The sequence below is a fragment of the Hemitrygon akajei genome, unplaced genomic scaffold (genome assembly GCF_048418815.1).
Source record: "Hemitrygon akajei unplaced genomic scaffold, sHemAka1.3 Scf000187, whole genome shotgun sequence".
Classification (NCBI taxonomy): Eukaryota; Metazoa; Chordata; class Chondrichthyes; order Myliobatiformes; family Dasyatidae; genus Hemitrygon; species Hemitrygon akajei.
Window position 1 is genome coordinate 326451 of NW_027332073.1, and position 16220 is coordinate 342670.

A 16220-nucleotide genomic window follows, 5' to 3' on the forward strand; every position below is an offset into this window, starting at 1 on the left:
CTGAGGCCCTGAGAGTGAAGCTTCATAAAAACAGCTCTCTGAGATGATTAGATTAAGAAAGTGCCAGTAGGGTATTATCTAATGGATGGAGTGATAATGAGGAAGTGGAGGCCACCTGCTATACCAGCGAGTGAGGAATGGGCAATTGTTCACCAAATTGTAGTTCCTAAAGATTATAGGGCTCACATTTTAACTTTGGCCCACAGTATGCCCTTAGGTAGCCATTTTGGAGTGAATATAACTGTGAACAGGTTTATGAAATAAATTTACTGGCCTAATTTGAGGAAAGCTGTGACCTTTTGCAAACCTGTCACACTTGTCCAGTTGTGGGTAAACCCCAACAGGTCACCCCAGTGGCCCCACTGTGGTCTATACCTGCATTTGGTGAACCCTTTTCTAAAGTTATAGTGGATTGTGTTGGCCCATTGCCAAAGCCTAAAGCTGGCCATCAGTATCTGCTAACTACAAAGTATTATGTATACTGCATCCAGATTCACAGAGGCAATACCTTTCAGAAATATTTAAGCTAAAACTGTGGCGAAGGCTCTTACCAAGTTGTTTTTCTACTTTTTCTGGATTGCCTAAATAAATCCAATCTGATCAAGAAAGTAATTTTACACCTGGATTATTTCAGTAGGTAGTTTATGAACTAGGAGCTGAACAAATAACGTCATCTGCGTACCATCTGGAATCACACTCAAAACAATGATTAAGAAATATTGTGTTGAAAATGGAAAGACTGGAACGAAGGAATAAATTTGCTTTTGTTCTCAGTAAGAGAGTCAGTACAGAATCACTGGGCTTTAGTCCATTTGAACTAGTATTTGGTTGTAGACTGAGGAGACCTTTGACCTTGTTAAAGGAACAGTGGATTGATGAGGATGTGCATGTTAACTTGTTAGACTATGTTTTGAAGTTCAAAAATAAACTACACCAAGCGTGTAGTCCAGTGAGACAAAACTTCAAGATTTCTCAAAACAAAATGAAATGTTGGTTTGATAAACGGGCTTGCGAAAGAAAATACCAGGTGGGGGATATCTTATCTTATCTTATTTTATCTCCAATGTTGACGAATCCACTCCACGTGAAATTCAACGGACCGTATGAAATAGGCTCTCAAATTAATGATGTGAATTATGTTATTAAAACACCCGACTGACGTAAACTAACACAGATTGTGCACATAAATATGATAAAGCCTTATTTTGACAAACAGGCACCATCTGTGAGTGTTGTTGTCAAAACATATGAATCTGGTAACCCTAAGAATGAAACAATTGACTCGTCTGAGACTTTTCACAAGCCAAACATGGTCCCAGTTAGACTAATGAACTCGGTTGTTCTAGAAAACATTGATAACAAGTTGGCTCATCTGCAGTCAAAGCAACAACAACAGCTGAAGGAATTAATTCTGAAGTTTAAAGATTTATTTCCCGATGTTCCCAGGCAAACCACGGTGGCGGTACATTATGTAGATATTGGTCAAGCCAAACCGATTAAACAACACCAATATCGTATGAAAGTAGAAAAGTGTAAATTGGCTGAGCAAGAAATTAAAAATATGCTGGCAAATGGTACTATTAGTCATTCAGCATCAGATTGGAGCTCACCCTGCGTTATTGTGCACAAATGGTAGTGTTAGATTTTGCACTGATTGTAGGAAGGTAAATGCAGCAACAAAAAGAGATGCCTATCCTATCCCTAGGGTGGATGATTGCATCGATAAAGTTGGAAAAGCTAAATTTCCAACAAAGATTGATCTGTTGAAAGGGTTTTGGTGTGTTCCATTGATGGAGAGAGGTAGAGAAATTTCTGCGTTTGTGAGACCTTCTGAGTCGTATGAATACAATGTTTTGCCTTTTGGAATGAAAAAAAAAATGGTCCAGGATCATTCCAGAGAACGTTTAATTCTGTAATTCGAGGGTTAGAACACACAGTTGCCTGTATTGATGACTTAGTCACAGGGAGTGACACTTGAGAAGAGCATATCTCTGCAGTAGAGAAGCTGTTTGACAGGCTTTCCCAGGTCAGCCTTACATTTAGCTAAGAGTGAATTTTGCCATGCCACTGTGACTTATCTTGGCTATGTTGTAGGTCAAAGCAAGTTGGCTCCTGTTCAGGCAAAAGTCCAGGCAATTTCTGAAGTTCCTGTTTCGACTGGTAAGAAGGCTCTTAGAAGGTTTCTGGGAATGGTTGGATAAAGTTCACCAATAAATTTACTGATATCGCTCTTCCTCTGACTAATCTCCTGAGCAAAAATATTTTTTTTTTGGGGGAGGGGATATGTTATGAATCCCTAGGTTTCGTTTGCTGTGAACTGTCACTTTAAGAGAGTGCCTGAGTGAGGTGGGGACTAACAATGACGTCAGCCACTGACCTTCTCAGCTCATTTTTTATTTTTACAGAGAGAGAGAGAGATCAAGGAGGCGGGACTGTCTGACTTGCAGCTTGTTTACATTACTTGCAGTTTGTTTCGTTTTAAGCGAGGACACAGACACTCACAGTCAGAAGGACGCAAAGAAAGAGAACAAAAGGATTTAGACAAGGAAACTAATGGCCAAGGGTCATTGTTTAGAACTCTCCTGTGCCCACAAGGGTGGTTTGATTATCGATCCAGTGCACATCGGAAGTGTACCTGTCACCTCGAATAATCCACAGAAGTGGGTTTTGTTTGAGCAATCCTGTGGAGAGCACTTATGTGTTAACCCTTGCCTGGGTATGTGGTCTGGCGATTCACTTGAAGACGATATCCCTAAAAGCAAACACGAGGATATCTGCAGATGCTGGAAATTCAAACAACAGCACACACAAAATGCTGGTGGAACACAGCAGGCCAGGCAGCATCTATAGGGAGAAGCGCTGTCGACGTATCGGGCCGAGACCCTTCGTCAGGACTAACCGAAAGTAAGATTGTAAGAGATTTGAAAGTAGTGGGGGGAGGAGAAAATGCGAAATGATAGGAGAAGACCGGAGGTGGTGGGATGAAGCTAAGAGCTGGAAAAGTGATTGGCGAAAATGATACAGAGCTGAAGGGAAAGGATCATGGGACGGGAGGCCTTGGGAGAAAGAAAGGAGAGGGAGGAGATGGTGAACAGGTAAACAACATATATGTCAGGGATGGGGTAAGAAGGGGAGGAGGGCATTAACGGAAGGTAGACATTTTAATTACACGTCCCATTCCCATTCTGATATGTCTATACATGGCCTCCTCTATTGTCAAAATGTTCATGCCATCAAGTTGGAGGAACAACACCTTATATACCGACTGAGTATCATCCAACCTGATGGCACGAACATTGACTTCTCTAACTTCCGTTAATGCCCCTACTCCCCCATCCCTGACATATTTAGTTGTTTGCATGTTCTCCATCTCCCTCTGGTGTCCCACCCCCCTTTCTTTCTTCCGAGGCCTCCCGTCCCATGATCCTTACCCTTCTCCAGCACTGTATCACTTTCGCCAATCACCTTCCCAGCTCTTAGCTTCACCCCACCTCCTCCGGTCTTCTCCTATCATTTCGCATTTCCCCCTCCCCCCCACTACTTTCAACTCTGTTACCATCTTTCCTTTCAGTTAGTCCTGACGAAGGGTCTAAGCCCGAAACGTTGAGAGCGCTTCTCCCTATAGATGCTGCCAGGCCTGCTGTGTTCCACCAGTATTTTGTGTGTGTTGTTGATCCCTGTGACAAGTCACTTTCGGTGATAATTATTATGTGGATTTGGAACGGCGACGGATAAAACCTGCGATGACTGTTATCTCATTTTACCACCGTGGACCCTATGGAATTCAACGTAATTGCCTTCTCTCTGCATTTGCCCTGGATTACAATTATCTCTCTCCCATCCCTTATTCCGTGAATGAACTACACTTTCATACTTTACCACCTCAAAACTCTAAGCCTTGTTCCCCCGACCACCCCCCCCAACCCACCACCGAGCTCAATAGTTTGGGAGGTATATTTACACATACATATACACACATATCTTGCTTAAGTTACTATATTGTAAGTAGATACTAATGAAGATAGTGGTTTTAACATGAAAAACGTGCTAGTCAGAGCCGACATAGGAAATAGGAGGATATTTCAGATGAATACGTGGCTTGAAAAATGGTGCAAGGGGGAGGGATTCAAATTTCTGGGGCATTGTAACCAGTTCTGGGGGAGGTGGGACCGGTATGTCTGCACCTGGGCTGGACTGGAACCAATGTCTTAAGGGTAGCGTTTGCTACTGCTGTTCAGGAGGATTTAAACTAATGTGGCAGGGGGATGGGAACAAGTGCAGAGAGACAGAGGGGTGTAAAATGAGAGTAGAAGCAAAAAGTAGTAAAGTGAAAAGTAAAAGTGGCAGGCAGGGAAATCCAGGGCAAAAAGCAAAAAGAGCCACTTTTCAACATAATTGTAAAAGGGCTAAGAGTGTTGTGACAACAAGCCTGAAGGCTTTGTGTGTCAATGTGAGGAGCATTTGTAACAAGGTGGATGAACTGAATGTGCAGATAGTTATTAATGAATATGATATTGTTGGGATCAGAGACATGGCTCCAGGGTGACCAAGAATGGGAGCACAACATCCAGGGATATTCAATATTCAGGAGGGATAGACAGGAAAGAAAAGGAGGTGAGGTAGCATTGCTGGTTAGAGAGGAGATTAACGCAATAGAAAGGAAGGACATTAGCCTGGAGGATGTGCAATCGATATGGGTAGAGCTGCATAACACTAAGGGGTAGAAAACGCTGGTGGGAGTTGTGTACGGGCCACCTAACAATAGTAGTGAGGTTGGAGATGGCATTAAACAGGAAATTAGAAATGCGTGCAATAAAGGAACAGTAGTTATAATGGGTGACTTCAATCTAAATATAGATTGGGTGTACCAAATTGGTAAGGGTGCTGAAGAAGAGGATTTCTTGGAATGTATGCGGGATGGTTTTCTGAACCAACATGTCGAGGAACCAACTAGAGAGCAGGCCATTCTAGATTGGGTATTGAGCAATGAGGAAGGGTTAGTTAGCAATTTAAAGAATCTTCAAAAATAATCTTCCGGAAATAGTAAGGGACCGAGGGTCTAGTGAGATGGAGGAACTGAGGGAAATACATGTTAGTAGGGAAGTGGTGTTAGTTAAATTGAAGGGATTAAAGGCAGATAAATCCCCAGGGCCAGATGGTCTGCATCCTAGAGTGCTTAAGGAAGTAGCCTAAGAAATAATGGATGCATTGGTGATAATTTTTCAGAACTCCTTAGATTCTGGATTAGTTCCTGAGGATAGGAGGGTGGCTAATGTAACCGCACTTTTTAAAAAAGGAGGGAGAGAAAAACCGGGGAATTATAGACCGGTTAGTCTGATGTCAGTAGTGGGGAAAATGCTAGAGTCGGCTATCAAAGATGTGAAAGCAGCACATTTGGAAAGAGGTGAAATCATCGTACAATGTCAGCATGGATTTGTGAAAGGAAAATCACGTCTGACGAATCTTATAGAATTTTTTGAAGATGCATCTAGTAGAGTGGATAGGGGAGAGCCAGTGGATGTGGTATATTTAGATTTTCAAAAGGCTTTTGACAAGGTCCCACACAGGAGATTAGTGTGCAAACTTAAAGCACACTGTATTGGGGTATGGTATTGATCTGGATAGAGAATTGGTTGGCAGACAGGAAGCAAAGAGTGGGAGTAAACGGGACCTTTTCAGAATGGCAGGCAGTGACTAGTGGGGTATCGCAAGGCTCAGTGCTGGGACCCCAGTTGTTTACAATATATATTAATGATCTAGACGAGGGAATTAAATGCAGCATCTCCAAGTTTGCGGATGACATGAAGCTGGGCGGCGGTGTTAGCCGTGGGGAGGATGCTAAGAGGATGCAGGGTGACTTGGATAGGTTAGGTGATTGGGCAAATTCATGGCAGATGCAATTTAATGTGGATAAATGTGAGGTTATCCACTTTGGTTGCAAGAACAGGAAAACAGATTATTATCTGAACGGTGGCCGATTAGGAAAAGGGGAGGTGCGACGAGACCTGGGTGTCATTGTACACCAGTCATTGAAGGTGGGCATGCAGATACAGCAGGCGGTGAAAAAGGCAAATGGTATTTTGGCATTCATAGCAAAAGGATTTGAGTACAGGAGCAGGGAGGTTCTACTGCAGTTGTACAAGGACTTGGTGAGACCGCACCTAGAATATTGTGTGCAGTTTTGTTCCCCTAATCTGAGGAAATACATTCTTGCCATAGAGGGAGTACAGAGAAGGTTCACCAGATTGATTCCTGGGATGGCAGGACTTTCATATGAAGAAAGACTGGATCGACTAGGCTTATACTCACTGGAATTTAGAAGATTGAGGGGGGATCTTACTGAAACGTATAAAATTCTAAAGGGATTGTACTGACTAGATGCAGGAAGATTGTTTCTGATGTTGGGGAAGTCCAGAACGAGGGTCACAGTTTAAGGATAAAGGGGAAGCCTTTTAGGACCGAAATGAGGAGAAACGTCTTCACATAGAGAGTGGTGAATCTGTGGAATTCTCTGCCACAGGAAACAGTTGAGGCCAGTTCATTGGCTACATTTGAGGAAGTTAGATATGGCCCTTGTGTCTAAAGGGCTCAGGGGGTATGGAGAGAAAGCAGGCACAGGGTTCTGAGTTGGATAATCAGCCATGGTCATACTGAATGGTGGTGCAGGCTCGAAGGGCCGAATGGTCTACTCCTACACCTATTTTCTCTGGTTCTGAAGCCAGACTCCAGGTGCAGTCTGTTCCTGCTGGTTTGTTTCTAAAGTGTTACTGTTCATAACAAAATGTTGGAATCTATCCTGCCATACCCTATGATCGTAGCTTACAACTCTTACCCGACCAGGTGCTGCATTCAATTACAGCTCTTGTTGTTCTAGCTAAAAAAAAAAACGATTCCTGGAAATATCAGTGAGATAGAAGGTGCAAGCTAATACTTCACAATGAAGTCAAATGTTACAGGAAACTTTACTGATACACTGTACATCATTGCCTCAGTCAAAGTAAGAATTATAAAGCTCAATTGTTTAATCACATATTGTGTACCATTTGTTATTTTGGGGTACAGTACTGATTTGTAACAGGGGACACAACACGCAGCATCCACCCAATTGAGATTTCTTAAGTTTGGCTGGGTGGGGAGAGGCGCTATAACCTCCTATTTTAAGCTGCTAGCCGAAGCGAGAGTTACATAAGGTTTGATGAATAAGCGAATCGCTCCCCACATTCACAGTAGGTGAACAGCCTCTCCCCAGTGTAAAGTCAGTGATGCACATTTGGTTGATTTGGCTGAGAGAATCTCTTCCCAAAGTCCGAGCAGGAGATCGGCCTCTCCCCAGTGTGAATTCGCTGGTGTCTTCATAGTTGAGATGACCGAGTGAATCCCTTCCCACAGTCTGAGCAGGAGAACAGCCTCTCTGCAGTGTGAACTAACTTGTGTATCAGTAGGTCAGATGACCAAGTAAACCCCTTCCTACAGTCTGAGCAAGTGAACGCCCTCTCTCCAGTGTGAACTCTCTGATGTTTCTTCAGTTGTGATGAATAAGAGAATCCCTTCGCGCAGTCTGAGAAGGTGAACGGCCTTTCCCCAGTGTGAACTGACTTGTGTACCAGTAGGTGGGATGACCGAGTAAACCTCTTCCCACAATCTGAGCAGGAGAACAGCCTCTCTCCAGTCTGAACTAATTTGTGTATCAGTAGGTCAGATGACCGAGTAAACCCTTTCCCACAGTCTGAGCAGGTGAATGGCTTCTCCTCAGTGTGAACTCGTTGGTGTGCCAGTAGGTCGGATGACCGAGTAAATCCCTTCCTACAATTTGAGCAAGTGAACACCCTCTCTCCACTGTGAATTCTCTGATGTTTCTTCAGTTGTGATGACCAAGAAAATCCCTTCCTGCAGTTTAAGCAGGTGAACGGCCTCTCCCCAGTGTGAACTCTCTGTTGTACTTTCAGATTAGATGAGCAAGTGAATCCCTTCCCACAGTCTGAGCAGGTGAATGGCTTCTACCCGATGTGAAATCGCTGATTTACCTCCAGTTGAGATGATGAAGTGAATTCCTTCCCACAGTGTGAGCAGGTGAACAGCCTCTCTCCAGTGTGAACTCTCTGATGTGCCTTCAGTTGGGATAAGCAAGTGAATCCCTTCTCACATTCCAAGCATGTGAATGACCGCTTCCCGGTGTGACCTGACTTGTGTACCAGTAGGTGCGATGACAGAGTGAATCCCTTCCCGCAGTCTGAACAGGTGAATGGCCTCTCTCCAGTATAAACTCTCCAATGTTCTTTCAGTTTAGATGACTGCGTGCATCCCTTCCCACAGTGTCAGCAGGTGAACGGCCTCTCCCCAGTGTGAACTGACTTGTGTACCAGTAGGTGGGATGACCAAGTTAATCCCTTCCCACAGTCTGAGCAGCTGAACGGCCTCTCGCCAGAGTGAACACGCTGATGTTCCTCAAGATCAGATGACGAAGTGAATCCCTTCCCACAGTCTGAGCAGGTGAATGGCCTCTTTCCAATGTGAAATCTCTGATGTACCTTCAGTTGGGATGAGCAAGTGAATCCCTTCTCACATTCCAAGCATGTGAATGGCCGCTTCCCGGTGTGAACTGACCTGTGTACCAGTAGGTGCGATGACCGAGTGAATCCCTCCCCATGGTATGAGCAGGAATGATGATCAAGTGAATCCCTTGTTCCACTTCTTAAATATCTGGACAGAGACAACAAAACTGGTGTGTTGTGTTCACGATTCCCGCAAATCCCTTGTCATTTGTAATCTGTAAAGAGATTTAAAAAACCATCAATGGGTGTAGGACAACATTTCAGATGAGATCACTTGAGATGTCAAGGTGTGATCTGGCATCACACTGTTACAGTGAAGTTCAACACAAGTTGGAGAAGGAAATCACCTTCTAACTGGGCACAGTGCTGGTATCTGGAATGACCATCAAACTCTCTGATGCTCTTCCTGTCTCTATAAGAATGGGGCATTTCTGCCATCTCCAATCTGTGACCAGGCTCAGTTTGACTCTCTCCATTGGTATTATTCCCTGTTCCCACTGAGCTGTGTGGGATCCTGGCCCCAAAGTATCTGAAACACTCTCACACAAATAGCTGGCAGTGCATTCCACACACCCACCACTCTGTGTAAAAAAAAACATGAGAGTATAGATAGGGTAAAGTCAAGCAGCTTTTCCACTGAGTTTGGGTCGGATGACAACCAGAGGTAGTGGGTAAGTGGGGAGGGTGAAAATTTAACGGGAACATTTGGAAAAGCTCTTTACTGAAATGGCTGTGAGAGTGTGGAATGAGATGCCAGCACAAGTGGTGAATATGAGCTCGGTTTCACCATTTAAAGGAAGTTTGGATGGGAGCCTGGATGGTAGGGGTATGGAGGGCGATGGTCCCAGTGCAGGTAGTTGCATGAAACAGCTTAAATGTTTTTTTTCAGCATTGACTAGATGCGCCAAATAGCCTGTTTCTCCACTGAACTTCTCCATGTTTCTGTAACAGAGAAGCTGGCCAAACTTGTTTGGAAGGGAAAAGGTAGGAGTGACAACGGAGCAGCAATGTCTGGAGTTTCTGGGAGCAATTTGGGAGCTGAGCGATCGATACATCCCAAAGAAGTGGAAGCATTGGAAAGGCAGGAGGACACAACTGTGGCTGGAATGAGGAGCCAAAGCCAACATAAAAGCCAAAGAGAGGGCAAACAAAAGAGCTAAAACTATTGGGAAGCTAGAAACCAACAGAAGACAACTAAAAAAAAAGTCAGATGAGCTCAGGACGTGGAATGATGATTAATGAGTCAGTCATTAATGAGTCTTGGTAGCACCAAACAGTCTGAGGCATTTATAGGAACAAAATACCCGGGGCCTCAATATCTCCTGAAAGCCAAGGTTCCCTGCACCAGTTACGTTTCAACTTTTACGTTGTTATGCACATACAAACTCTACACCCTCAAAATTTCACTTCTGAAGGCCTCCCACTTACTAAGTACTCCTTTGTCAGAAAACAGGCTGTCCCAAACCACACTTGTCAGATCCTTTCTGATACCATCAAAAGTGACCTTTCTCCAATATAGAATCGCAACCCATGGTGCAGACCTCTCTTTTTCCATCTTTATTTTGAATTTCATGTCATTATGATCACTAATTTCTGTCACCAGCCCTGAGCATTGCCTAACAGCTTATTGCAGACTTCTATGTACTGATTAAGGGCACATTTGGCAAATTCTACCCCATCTAGTCCTTTTACAGTATGGGAGTCCCAGTCAATATATGGGAAGTTAAAATCACTTCCAATCTCGACCTTTGTTTTTTGGCAGAGTCTGTGATCTCTCTACAAATTTGTTCCTCTAAATCCCTCGGACTGTTGGGTGTAAACAAGTCCTATAATGGCTACAATATCATAATTCCCTGTCCTGAGCTCATCTGGCTTTCCTGTGATGCTTCTTGCATTGTGATATACACAGCTCAGCACATTCATCTCACCATGCTCAACCATTTGATTGCTGACTCTATCTGAGGTCTGAACAACATCTGACTGGTGTCAAGAAAACAAACTCTCCGTCATTGTCACAAAAACAATGGAGCTGATTGTGGACAAGAGGAGGAATGGAGACAGGCTAACCCCTACTGACTTCAATAGATCTGGGGTTGAGGGGGTGACCAGCTTTAAGCTCCTTGGCATAAACATCACCGAGGATCACATATGTTGTCTTGTCAAAGGGTCTCGGCCCAAAACGTCGACAGAGCTTCTTCCTATAGATGCAGCCTGGCCTGCTGCGTTCCTCCAGCATTTTGTGTGTATTTCCAGCATCTGCAGATTTTCCCTTGTTTGTGATTGGAAGTGGAACAAATGTGATTTTCTCAACTGGTGATGTAAAAGATTTTGATCCCTTTCTTTGAGTTCCTAATCCTTGCATTTAGATAGCTGGAGCTCAGCTCTGTCTGAGAGATCCATCGCTTCCCATGCCCTCAGCGGCCGGAATCTCCCCGGGGCTCCTATACGGATCGTGGGGCTGAGAGAGAGGGAAGAGAGCAGGACTGTGCCGAGATTGCGGGCCATGATGCCCGCAGTTCACAGCAATTGACCCTCACTCGGTGTTTAAAACAGTCGCCCCGAGGTAATCGCTTACCTGCGTCCGAGTGCAGCTGTAGCGCTGCCGAGGCCTTTTGTGAACTGCGCGCATGCGTGATATTCGCCAACGTCATCAACCTTGACGCCTGCGCATATCATCGATGCTTCAGCGCCGACGAAACTTTTAATGCACGGCATTAAGGGTAATCACAGTGCCATTAACAGTTTCTGCAAGCACTGGTTCCATGTCCATACATCAGTATTTGTTTGTATATAGAAAACTCAGCAGCTGTTTTAACGCAGAATGCGGCTCTCAGAAACAATATACTGTGTCTGCCGGGTAAAATGCTTCACAGATCAGACATTGAAATTCCAGCGCGTCTGGATGTTTCCGTCCTAAGTGGAGTCGAAGCACGGAATGACATTCTTTTATAGAATAATCTGTTACCAATAATGGCAACGACCTGTACAGTGACTGGCATCAATTACCACTAATGAAACATTATTTCTCTGCTGTAGCGAACCGCTGTGCCAATGGGGAAATAACTCAATTTAGTTCATAGATCCAAACGCAGCACCTGTCATGAAGCCTCAATGGACGGCCGATGTTGTGACCGCAGCACCAAGTACAATGTTGTCAAACTACTCGGTGCAATGACAGGACGTTATCTGAGCAGGTTAGTAGTGTGTAATCCTGTGGGTGAGTCCTCAGCGCTGATTCCACTCTAACCCTGCGAGTGGAGACTCTGCTCCGGTGTAATGACAGGACGTTATCTGAGCAGCTGGTAGTGTGTAATCCTGTGGGTGAGTCCTCAGCGCTGATTCCACTCTAACCCTGCGAGTGGAGACTCTGCTCCGGTGTAATGACAGGACGTTATCTGAGCAGGTAGTAGTGTGTAATCCTGTGGGTGAGTCCTCAGCGCTGATTCCACTCTAACCCTGCGAGTGAACACTCTGCTCCGGTGTAATGACAGGACGTTATCTGAGCAGGTAGTAGTATGTAATCCTGTGGGTGAGTCATCAGCGCTGATTCCACTCTAACCCTGCGAGTGGAGACTCTGCTCCGGTGTAATGACAGGACGTTATCTGAGCAGGTAGTAGTGTGTAATCCTGTGGGTGAGTCCTCAGCGCTGATTCCACTCTAACCCTGCGAGTGGAGACTCTGCTCCGGTGTAATGACAGGACGTTATCTGAGCAGGTAGTAGTGTGTAATCCTGTGGGTGAGTCCTCAGCGCTGATTCCACTCTAACCCTGCAATTCTGCTCCGGTGTAATGACAGGACGTTATCTGAGCAGGTAGTAGTGTGTAATCCTGTGGGTGAGTCCACAGCGCTGATTCCACTCTAACCCTGCGAGTGGAGACTCTGCTCCGGTGTAATGACAGGACGTTATCTGAGCAGGTAGTAGTGTGTAATCCTGTGGGTGAGTCCTCAGCGCTGATTCCACTCTAACCCTGCGAGTGGAGACTCTGCTCCGGTGTAATGACAGGACGTTATCTGAGCAGGTAGTAGTGTGTAATCCTGTGGGTGAGTCCTCAGCGCTGATTCCACTCTAACCCTGCGAGTGGAGACTCTGCTCCGGTGTAATGACAGGACGTTATCTGAGCAGGTAGTAGTGTGTAATCCTGTGGGTGAGTCCTCAGCGCTGATTCCACTCTAACCCTGCGAGTGGAGACTCTGCTCCGGTGTAATGACAGGACGTTATCTGAGCAGGTAGTAGTGTGTAATCCTGTGGGTGAGTCCTCAGCGCTGATTCCACTCTAACCCTGCGAGTGGAGACTCTGCTCCGGTGTAATGACAGGACGTTATCTGAGCAGGTAGTAGTGTGTAATCCTGTGGGTGAGTCCTCAGCGCTGATTCCACTCTAACCCTGCGAGTGGAGATTCTGCTCCGGTGTAATGACAGGACGTTATCTGAGCAGGTAGTAGTGTGTAATCCTGTGGGTGAGTCCTCAGCGCTGATTCCACTCTAACCCTGCGAGTGGAGACTCTGCTCCGGTGTAATGACAGGACGTTATCTGAGCAGGTAGTAGTGTGTAATCCTGTGGGTGAGTCCTCAGCGCTGATTCCACTCTAACCCTGCGAGTGGAGACTCTGCTCCGGTGTAATGACAGGACGTTATCTGAGCAGGTAGTAGTGTGTAATCCTGTGGGTGAGTCCTCAGCGCTGATTCCACTCTAACCCTGCAATTCTGCTCCGGTGTAATGACAGGACGTTATCTGAGCAGGTAGTAGTGTGTAATCCTGTGGGTGAGTCCTCAGCGCTGATTCCACTCTAACCCTGCGAGTGGAGACTCTGCTCCGGTGTAATGACAGGACGTTATCTGAGCAGGTAGTAGTGTGTAATCCTGTGGGTGAGTCCTCAGCGCTGATTCCACTCTAACCCTGCGAGTGGAGACTCTGCTCCGGTGTAATGACAGGACGTTATCTGAGCAGGTAGTAATGTGTAATCCTGTGGGTGAGTCCTCAGCGCTGATTCCACTCTAACCCTGCGAGTGGAGACTCTGCTCCGGTGTAATGACAGGACGTTATCTGAGCAGGTAGTAGTGTGTAATCCTGTGGGTGAGTCCTCAGCGCTGATTCCACTCTAACCCTGCGAGTGAACACTCTGCTCCGGTGGAATGACAGGACGTTATCTGAGCAGGTAGTAGTGTGTAATCCTGTGGGTGAGTCCTCAGCGCTGATTCCACTCTAACCCTGCGAGTGGAGATACTGCTCCGGTGTAATGACAGGACGTTATCTGAGCAGGTAGTAGTGTGTAATCCTGTGGGTGAGTCCTCAGCGCTGATTCCACTCTAACCCTGCGAGTGGAGATTTTGCTCCGGTGTAATGACAGGACGTTATCTGAGCAGGTAGTAGTGTGTAATCCTGTGGGTGAGTCCTCAGCGCTGATTCCACTCTAACCCTGCAATTCTGCTCCGGTGTAATGACAGGACGTTATCTGAGCAGGTAGTAGTATGTAATCCTGTGGGTGAGTCATCAGCGCTGATTCCACTCTAACCCTGCGAGTGGAGACTCTGCTCCGGTGTAATGACAGGACGTTATCTGAGCAGGTAGTAGTGTGTAATCCTGTGGGTGAGTCCACAGCGCTGATTCCACTCTAACCCTGCGAGTGGAGACTCTGCTCCGGTGTAATGACAGGACGTTATCTGAGCAGGTAGTAGTGTGTAATCCTGTGGGTGAGTCCTCAGCGCTGATTCCACTCTAACCCTGCGAGTGGAGACTCTGCTCCGGTGTAATGACAGGACGTTATCTGAGCAGGTAGTAGTGTGTAATCCTGTGGGTGAGTCCTCAGCGCTGATTCCACTCTAACCCTGCGAGTGGAGACTCTGCTCCGGTGTAATGACAGGACGTTATCTGAGCAGGTAGTAGTGTGTAATCCTGTGGGTGAGTCCTCAGCGCTGATTCCACTCTAACCCTGCGAGTGGAGACTCTGTTCCGGTGTAATGACAGGACGTTATCTGAGCAGGTAGTAGTGTGTAATCCTGTGGGTGAGTCCTCAGCGCTGATTCCACTCTAACCCTGCGAGTGGAGACTCTGCTCCGGTGTAATAACAGGACGTTATCTGAGCAGGTAGTAGTGTGTAATCCTGTGGGTGAGTCCTCAGCGCTGATTCCACTCTAACCTTGCGAGTGGAGACTCTGCTCCGGTGCAAATGATCGAAACTTTTATTGAACAATAAAGTCAGCACTCCCTTGTTGTTTCTCTGCGATCACGCATCCTTAGTATGATTCACTGTTACTTTGTGCCGGTGATAAATTTTTCACGATATGACACATTAACATTATCGTTATTGGCCCAAACCGTCACTGTCTGCGCTGTTCCCGGAGTCAGCCGAAAACACAGATGCCGGCAAGTATGCAGCGCGAGGTAGAAAACAAATATCCTGCATTACTGACCCGATCCTCCACCGCTGCTGTCGCGTTTACTCCCAGAGACAGGATGAAAAAAAACCCAGAAAACATTCTACAACGTTGGCTTTAATGCATAACAATGCTAGTAACGATATTTAATATGTTATTGAGTTAGCAGAACATTTGGAAAGTTGGACTTGAGAAAGTAACTGAGGGAAGAAGATAACGTGCGTATTAAGCTGCTAAACAGAGATGAACCGCGGAAAGGGACATAATTCACGTGCACAGTAAAGCATCAGGATATATAAACGAGCTATTCCTGGAGCATACTCTTCTCGTGTTCAGACAGAGAAACAACAGAAGCTGGGGGCGGGGGTTCTTTGACATTTCATGAAACATCAGATTACCACAGGAATTCTGCCTCAATTCAGCCACCGGACATTAGGAACAGAGTGGAGGTGCAAGCAGAGACGCTTTCGCAACAAACGCAGCATTCTGAAACCGGTATCAATAGCTAAGCTTTTTGGCTCTGCAGTGACCTGAAATTATAGCTGTTCAGTTATCTGCGTGTCGGAGAAAGTTGGTTCATGGTATATCAGGGAGCAGTCTGGCGCTAACTGTCGAGCCCCTTTGTATGGGCATGAGAATAAAATGATTAATTGTCCGCAGCAATCCCCTCCGCGAGGATCCGTATATCATGGATTGTATGACTAATCAAGATAAAGTGTCTCCACCTGAAAGGCCGATATTCCTCCACAGATGCTGCCCGGCATGTTCGGTTCCTTCAGCGTCGTCCCGGTTCCTCATACATTCAATCAAATGAGTTGCCGGGCTTGCTCAAGGCCAAGTCAGGAGACGCCAAATTCATTAGGTAATTCCTACTTCGTACTTGGAAAGAAGTATGTAGTTTTTGCCAATTGTGATGATCTTTATCGCTCTGGAGATCATTTCGCAGTTGCATTTGGTGACAGAGTCACAGAGCAGAGAATCATAGAACAGTAGGGTACTGAAACAGGCTCTTCTGATCATCCGTCAGCGTCGAAGTAACATCCGCCCTAGTCCCATGGAGATTGCACATGGACCATGCCGTCCATACACGCCCCCCCTCGCATTCATGTTGTATCAAATTTCCTATTAAATGTTGAAATCGGACCTCATCCACCACTTCCTCAGGAAGCTCGTTCAACACTCTCACCGCCGTATGAGGATGTTCCGCCGCGTATCGCCCCGAAATATTCACCTTTCTTTCTTAACTTATGTGTCTTCGTTTTTCTCTAATCAAACCCCAGTGAAAATGTCCG

General features: G+C 45.8%; 1 pseudogene; it reads right to left on the minus strand.

Annotated features, from left to right (window-relative positions):
• Positions 1-7250: 7250 nt before the first annotated feature.
• LOC140724318 (uncharacterized) lies at positions 7251-11267 on the minus strand (annotated as a pseudogene).
• Positions 11268-16220: the final 4953 nt, after the last annotated feature.